At 48.8% G+C, this 8,469-nt stretch overlaps 1 protein-coding gene across 2 annotated transcripts in view; it reads left to right on the top strand.

Moving 5' to 3' along the window:
• The first annotated feature begins 2,049 nt into the window (after positions 1-2,049).
• Positions 2,050-8,469, top strand: part of RPL11 (ribosomal protein L11) — a 42,694-nt gene continuing 36,274 nt past the window's right edge. The window contains exon 1 of one of the 2 annotated variants that reach the window (XM_085648323.1): positions 2,050-2,251. The gene's annotated coding sequence lies outside the window, so the exon portion shown is untranslated. The remainder of the gene's footprint in view (positions 2,252-8,469) is intronic. The other variant, XM_085648322.1, reaches the window with a different exon arrangement.

Here is an 8,469-nt window from a genome sequence, read left to right as displayed (position 1 = left end):
ATTCACGTTGGGTTTTCAGCCATTTCCTGTCGTGGGCACTATGCCTACCCACACAAGTGAGGTACCATTTTTATCGGGAGACTTAGGGTAATTCAGATTTGTAAAGCAACTGTTATTACCTATTGATTTGTGATGCATTTCTGCCTTCCAAATGAAAGTCATTTTGTAAAAAAGAAGTCATTTTGAAAAATGACCGATAATTCTCATGCTAGTATGAGTATTCCCAATCTCGAAAATGTGCAAATATGTACTGTTTCTAAACTCTATAATTTGTTCCCATTTCAGAAATACATAGGTGTCTTTTATACTGATTTTTCCATGTATACATTTTCCCACAATAATTGCTATATACCTGGAACATAATAAAAAACCATTGCAAATTGCTGCTAAGTATTTGACTCTGGGTTCGTCGGGTTCTTGGTGAACCTATAAGTCCTATATATCCCCACAACCAGAAGGTCCAGCGGATGTAAGGGTATATTGCTTTCAAAGAGCTGTCATAATTAGAAAAAGTTACAGGTGAAAACGTTGACACAAAAGCCTGTTTTTTTCAACTAATTTTCAATTTTTCCTATATTTAACTGTTAAGTTCTATAAAGAAACCTTGATGGATCTACACAAATGACCCTTGCTGAATTCAGAATTTTGTCTACGTTTCTAAAATGTATAGCTTTCCAGGATCCATTATACATTATAACTTTCACACCCATTTCTACCATTAACTGGAAGGAGATTGAAAGCACAAAAAAGTAGCAAAAATAGGCTATGTCCCAGAAAAATGCCAAAACTGTGTAAAAAAATGTTGGTTTTCTGACAAAAGTCTGTCATTCCCTAAAAGCTGGGGAAATGGTGATTTCATCCCCACAAACCCTTTTTTAATAACATTTGCAGGGAAAAACCCAGACGCGTTCATTTGCAGCCCGTTTTTCCCATTTTTCCCAAAAACATAAACTTTTGCTGTATTTTGGCTAGTTTCTGGGACCCCTCTAGGGGAATCCACAAACCCTGGGTACCTTTAGAATCCCCATGATGTTGGAAGAAAAGGACGCACATTTGGAGTGGATACCTTATGTGGTCAAACATTTACAGGGGCCTAAGCGTGCACTACCCCAAATAGCCAAAAAAAAAGGCTTAGCACAGAGGGGGAAGGCCTAGCAGCGAAGGGGTTAATCTGGAGAAACCTGCTATGGAACACCATCATGCTTCTGCAAAGTGGGGTCGGACTGAATGCAATTGTATGTTGAGGATGAGTCCACCTCCTAAAACAAGCTGAACTTCCTTTAGAAACAAGTCAAACCCCTAAAAAAACGATGTTGGGTGCCCACAAAAAGTAACGTTTAAAATGGGCCAAGTAGATACATTTAATCCCTCACTAATACTAAAAATATCGGAATTTAATACTGATCATGTTAGAAATCATGCATATGGCTCCTTAAAATCACCTTTTCTGCACCCTTGTGGCTTTCACCCTCGCTTCACCAAACCCTCCCTGCCCCCGCCTTTCATCTCCTGCCAAGCTGACTTACTTGTAAAAATGAAACTCCCGCAGCAGATTCTTGTGACTTGCCCATTCCCATTTAAGTGCCTTTCTGCAGTGGTGGCCGCCACATACAAAAAGTGGTGGTGCAGGGGGAACAGGAGTGGGGGGAGCGCCGCAGCAGGCATGGGGGATGGGGGGACTAGGAACTATGATAATAATAAAAAATGTTTTTAAAAAGTTAAACTTCCTTCTGCCGGCCGCCTCTGTGCTGGGTCTTCCTTGCTGACACTGTGACTATGTCACAGACTCCCTGTTCAATCCTGGCCTGAGAGGGCTGGAAAGATACTCTGCTCAGGTCAGGGAGTCTGGGGAGTTTCTCTAACCCAGCTGTACTATACAGCCGGGTTAGAGAAACTTAAGTGTGCATGTGTGTTCTGGTCGGCCTGAGACAGCCAGCCAAACACATATGCCTACTTAGGGAGTGCACTCAGTACTCCTCCTCTGCCCTCCCATGCCCGGCCCCGCCCAGGCTAATGAAATAGCTTTTATTTTTTTGCTGCTGGCTCCGAGCCAGTGGGGCGACGCCCCTCCGCCATTGCAGAGCAGCTACCTCTGCCTTTCTGCAGGCAGCTTGGCTTCAGAGGAGCTCAGGATGCTGATCAGGTCTGTGACCCACTGGCAGTCCCAATTCTGGGCAATTCCGGTGGCTAGGTGAAGCAATGATGCACAGCTGTGAAGTTAAATGCGGTGGCGAGAAAAAGGCTAGGACAGGTAAGACAGGACAGCTGGGCTGGAAAAAAAGCCAGCAATTACATGCTCTTTTTAAAAAAGCCTCTGCCACGCCACATGCAAGTGCTGTTACTGAGCAGGAAGGGGGGGTGCGTGGGGGGGACAGGTGAGACTCTAAATTTCTGTCTATGCTCCGTAGATGCTTTTTTGTTCTGTGAAGGGGCGGGTGATAACACTCAGTGTATAACCTGTGCTCACCCTTGGGTAGATCAGCACTGAGCAGTCAGGCTTATCACAGAGGCAGTGTGTAAAGCATTGGCACGGCACTTCCACACAATAAATACACTGAACAGCATAAAAGAGGATTTACACTTGGTGTATGTAAATAAAGTTTATATTCAACACACACTTCAATTAACACAACATGAACATCATGCATTTCTGGGCATAAATCACGCTTGGAAATATTACTAGCAGTACTAAGCCCAACTGTGTTAAACTGACATCAGTAGTATGCACACTTTGGAAAAGATCCTACTTTACCCTCCAGCACCCTTATCCTGTGCAAAACGTTGTCAAACCTAGGCCCATCCCGGAAATCATTATAATTCAATACCACACAGTTATAGGGTGCACACCAGATCACGCTATCAAAAATATGTTCATACAAAAAATCACAACACTTTAAAGCAGCGCCTTGGGCTGAGGCTGCACTGCTAAAACTAATGTCAAAGATAGTATTCTGTTGGCAAGGAATCAACATATAAAGCAACATCTCTGGGCAGTGTAATGAACCCCGGCTGGTCCACTGCCAGTCATTTTCCCACACACACACACTCACTCAGCACCGATACATGGTGCAACCATTATCAGGCAGGTCCATACGGAATGCGCTCGCACACATACGCACACAGAACCGTAATGTGGTGCATCTGATACCCGGCAGGTTAATTGATAGCACACTGCAGACCCCGTGGCCCAAGCCTCTCTCCACCCTCCAACTCACCCGGCTACCCTAAGTCCACAGATTGGAGCTAGTCAGACCTCCCCTGGGTACTAGGCCGCATGCAGCGAAGTCACATTTAGTCAGGGTCCCAGGGAAGAAGGTGGGAGTAGGTAGCAGGACTAATTAGGAGGCAGTTGTCAAATGGGGGTTTGGCCACCACTCGGAAAGTTAATCTACAAGATGTGGAGCAGAAGTGGCCTGAGGGCAATAGTCGGACACTCAAAAGGATTCCACAAGGGGTCTTCCGGCACCAGCCCAGTTTTGCAAAGCAATGGGGGCCACACAGTCACTTGACCCACTGCCGATCTCTCTTGGAAGCTTTCATTCAGCCCAGGCAATCGCTCTCCTTACCCAGGCCCTATGGGCAATACTGGCTGGCAACACATCAGTGGCTGGGTGGGGAAAGTACAGTTGGTCCGCCACACTGAGGGCCCAAAATGGAACACTCGACGAATGGGGAATGAAACAGGGGAGCTTCTCAGAAGAAAGGGGCACCCCGTCAGGTACACCTTGATCAGAGTCTTGCCCAGGCAATCTGGGCACAACGTCTGGTGCGCGGTGATGCGAGTCACACCAGATAATTCCAGCTTCCTACGATGAAGAGTTTCTCCGGACTTCCTTGGAAAGGAGGCATAACGTCTGGTGCGCAATGATCTGAGTCGCACTTAGAAATTCCGGTCACACACAAAAAAGAGTTGCAAATTCCATAACTCCCTGGAAGTGAGGCACAATGCCTGGTGTGCGTTGATACGAGTCGCATCAGACAGTTCCGGTCACACAAAATGAGGAATTGCAAAGTCCGCACCTGCCTGGAAATGAGGCACAATGCCTGGTGCGCTTTGATATGGGTTGCACCAGACAGTTCTGGTCACACACAAACGCCAGTTCAGCAGTGCCATACAAGGTAGAATAAGGCAACACTATGGATACACCCTCACCTCCGAGGGTCACAACCTCTGAATTGGACACCGCACACAGTAAGCATGCAGTTGGTGTGTCGCACAAGAGAGATGCGGCATGATCGACAAAACGGGCCCCACAGGATCACGCAACCAGTGAATCTGCTCACCACCAACAAGCCGCTTATGTGTCTTGAGGCCACATAATGCAGGGGGCAACATGCCTTAGATGAGGCAAGACTTCTGCGGCTCCGCACAAGGAAAACAATCTCAAGGCACAATTCTTAGTTCTACGGTCATGCTGCGCTACCAGTTGGGATCCAGCAGACGATGTGGGCACTTAAGAGGGCACCTCTCTCCAGGTGTCACAAGTAAATGGTGTAGTTTCCTCATAGGAGATCTTTGATGTCCCTGAGACCTCAAAAAGAACAGGGAGGGTGCATGGCCAAGATAGCTACTGAGTAGGACTTGGAACTCGGTATCTCTGTCCTCGGTGCCACCCGGGTTACACGCCAGCCAGTCTAGCTGAGGCGGGGATATAGAGTGGGGTGTACGAGGCAGTAGAGAGGCTCTGGAGACTGTAGCCCGGGCAAGGCACCTTTGAGAGATCTCCACTTGGAGTTGGAGAGGAGTAATCCATGGGAGAGATGGTGGAGCGGGGAAGGCGACCTCTGGAGAGGCGGAGCAAACATTATTGAAATCAGGGTGTGATCTGCGGCAAAGTGTAGAGCACCTGGTCCACTGTACTGCGTAAGCTTTGCCCCAATGGTGTCATCCCGTGCCAAAAAAGGAGGTACGCTCAAGGACATGTTCATGGAGCACACAGTCCCCCAGGTCGAGGAGACTCAGAGGGTCACTGGCAGGGCAACCTCATTGTGAGAAAGTGCCCTCTTTCTGCATGGTTTCCCCCACTTTTTGCTGAATTACTGATGTGCTTTGACTGAGTGTGCCCTGGGCTCCTGCTAATCAGGTACCCAGGACCTATGTTCTTTCCCTAAAACTGCATTGATGCCTAAACCCAATTGGCATCTCTGGCCACAGGTCAGCCCCTGATAAATGGCACCACAGGTACCCCAGGCACTGAAAGCCTCTAAGGGCTGCAGCACGTATTGTGCCACTCTTAGAGGTCCTGTACGTTCACACTCACTCACTGCCTTGGCAGGCTGCGTGTTTTGGTGCAGAACAAAGTGATGATTTGAAATGGCACACATCCCTGTGTGCCATGCTTACAACCCCCTGCCCTGGCATAGGTCAGTCACCCCTCTAGCTGGGTGCACCATACCAGTTGTGAGGGTACCGGTGCATGAGCCCTGTACCTCTACAGTATCTAAGTCCATTCTTAGACATTGTAAGTGCAGTGCTGCCATTAAGAGTATATGGTGCTGGGAGTTTGTCATTACGAACTCCACAGCACCATAATGGCTACACTGAAAGGTGAGAAGTTTGGTATCAAACTTCTCAGCACATTAAACCCACACTGATGCCAGTGTCGGATTAATGAAAAATGCACACAGAGGGCATCTTAGAGATGCCCCCCTAAAACTAACCTATCACTAGTGTCCAGGCTGAGTGGCTGCTTACAGCTGCCAAAACCAGACATGTTTCTGGACCCCTAGGTCGAGAGCCTGGTGCTCTCTGGGGCCTGAAACAATGCACATCCTGGGACGAGGTGCCACGCCTCCTCCCCCAGGATGGGCAGGGTTCACGAAGGGGAAGCTTCAAAGGCTTGCCGCCTTTGTGAGCTTCTCCAGGCCACTTGCTGCTTTCAGCAACTGGTCCCCACTGGTTCTGACCCCCCACTTTGGGCGGGAGAACCGGCGGGAAAAACAAGTGAGGATGAGAGGTGTGCCCACCTCTGTCAACTCCGCCCCTCAGGTGGGGGAGGCGAGGTGAAGCACAGCACTCAGTCTCTGCCAACTTGCAGATGGGGGGACTCATCCAACCAGGGACAGGCTCATGTTCCCCTCCCACTGGAGGGTTGCATAATAGGGGGTGTACTCACCCCAGGGAACGGACCCATTGGTCCCTTCCTTTTACCTACCTTTAACGCTCCTAAATCTAGTATTTAGGGGCACCCCTGAACCTTGCTTCCTCAGACAAGAACCTGCAACAAGAAAAGAAGAAGGACCGAACAGCCGTGCCGAAGCTAACAAGAGGAAGACGCCCACTGACTTGGCCCCAGACCTACCGGCCTGTCTACAACTTGAACCTGCTTCTGTGAAATCCTGGTGTGTCCTGCAGCCAGCAACCTCGAATACCTTGGAGAACCTGCCTGCCTTCAACCCCAAAGACTTTGTATCCCGTGAACACCGGATTTGTTCATCTGCAACCTCCCTTACCGGCCGGAAACCACAAATCCCCACCACTCTGCACCCGCCGTCCACGGCCCGAGCTCAAGTGGGCAAACACCACGAGGAGGTCGCCCCGGCGATCCTGACCCGAGATCCAGCAACCCCGACCTGCCTCAATCCTCGAGCCGACGCCTGCAGACTAAATCCTGAAGATCCCCCCAACTGCGACCGGAAGCTGGTAAGAAGATCCAACCCCAAAAGGCACCCCTGCACCCGACGCTCCACGGCCTTGGGTGGCCAAACCGACAGTACCTAACCAACCCCTAACTTACCTCTCGAAGTGGTGGTCGCACCCAGAAGACCTTCGACCCCAAGCCTGCAGGCCCTTTGCAAACCGTAGGTTCCCCATTGCAAAATACAGGGTGCACGACGTCAAAACAGCACCCTGCACTCTGCCGCCTGGTGCTGCTGAGGGTGCACCTTTGGTGCTACTTTGTTTCCCCCATTTGCCCTGAGCTAAAGTCTAGGAGTTTTGTTACCACAACCAAGTGGCCTGCTCGTCAGCAGCCACTAACCGGAGGGCCCCCATCCCCCGATGGATAACATTGAGCCCCAGCACTCTGCACCCGGCCGCCCTAGTGCTGCTGAGGTTGTAACCAGAATGCATCTTTGACCCTGGGGGACCCCTGAGTCTACCCCCAGAACCTCAATTCCCACTACCAAATACTTACCTGAAAACTGATAACACTATTTTCCTCCAAAGGATAACATTGACTGTTTTTCTTGGAAAACTTTCTAAGTGTGGAATTTGAAGACCTAAAAAAATTCTTTAAAATTGCACTGTTTAACAAAAATGATTTTACTTACCTGTTTACAGGAAATGTCCCAGAGTAGTAGCTAGGTATACTACTCTGTGTAAGAAAAGTAATCCAAAAAGTAACTTACCTGGTATTTTACTGAAAAGCCCATTCAGGTCTATGTTTTGTATTTACAACGTGTTGCATTTCTCTGCAACCATACTGTAAGTCAAAACAAGGTGAATAAGCAATTACAATTCCAACTGTTCACAAACTGCATTACTACTGTAAAGTATGTATTGCTTACCTGTGCCAAGCTTGTTTGGTTCTAGAAAATAAAATAACCAAAATAATATTTTCATACAAAAACAATTGGTCTGAAGTTCAGTCTTTGAGTGTGTGAATTCATTTGCTGACTGAGTGTTTACAACAAATGCTTAACACTGTCCTCTGATACTGCCACACTACCACAAATAGAGAGTGAGGTGCTATCTAACTTTACCTCTGCCTAGCTTTGGGGTTCCACTGGACTCTGTGTAAACAATACCTCATTTTGGTAAAGTATATACAGAGCCAGCTTCCTACACTCATCGACTAGATAAGATACGGAGGCCCCAGTTACACATCCCTACTCGGAAACCCTGTTCTCCTCCTGAAGAGAGGACCTACAACATGTCAAGCGAGATCTCATGATTGAGTTACAGTCTATTAGAAAGGAAGTGACAGACTTTGGAGACCAGCAGCGGCCAGCATGGATCGCAGGTAGGAGGCCAGGTGGGGGGATGCAAGAGTGGAAAGGGGGTCGTGATTGTGAGAGAGAGGGAATTATTATCATTTTTTTAATCACCTTGTCACTGCTCGGTCCCGTGTCGCTGCTCCTGCTCTCCTGCTTCCGATTTCAGGAACAGGAAGCAGACAGCCAGGCTCCCTCCCTGAAGCCAATCACAACGCTGCAATTGCAGGGGATGTAGGGTGGCTCTGTAATGCAGCCTGCATGGAGAAGTGGGACAGTGCGCATGACTATTTTGATCGGCCCTCTCGGGCCGACCAAACAGTCACTGCGCACTTTTAGGAGTGGGCAAACCACCCCTCCACTGCCATGCTCACAGAGGAGCCCCGCCTACCCGCCCGCAAAGCAACTAAAGATAAAAAGATTATAACTGCAAGTTTTTGCTTCTGCACTGCTTGAAAGCAGTGGGGTGATGCTCTTCCGCCATTGCGGAGGAGCCGCCCTTATTGGAGACTGAGTGGATGCTCTGGAGGGGTA

This window comes from Triturus cristatus, chromosome 3_2, assembly GCF_964204655.1.
Source record: "Triturus cristatus chromosome 3_2, aTriCri1.1, whole genome shotgun sequence".
Classification (NCBI taxonomy): Eukaryota; Metazoa; Chordata; class Amphibia; order Caudata; family Salamandridae; genus Triturus; species Triturus cristatus.
Note: the sequence above shows the minus strand (reverse complement) of the source record. Positions and strands in the feature narration are given on the sequence as shown.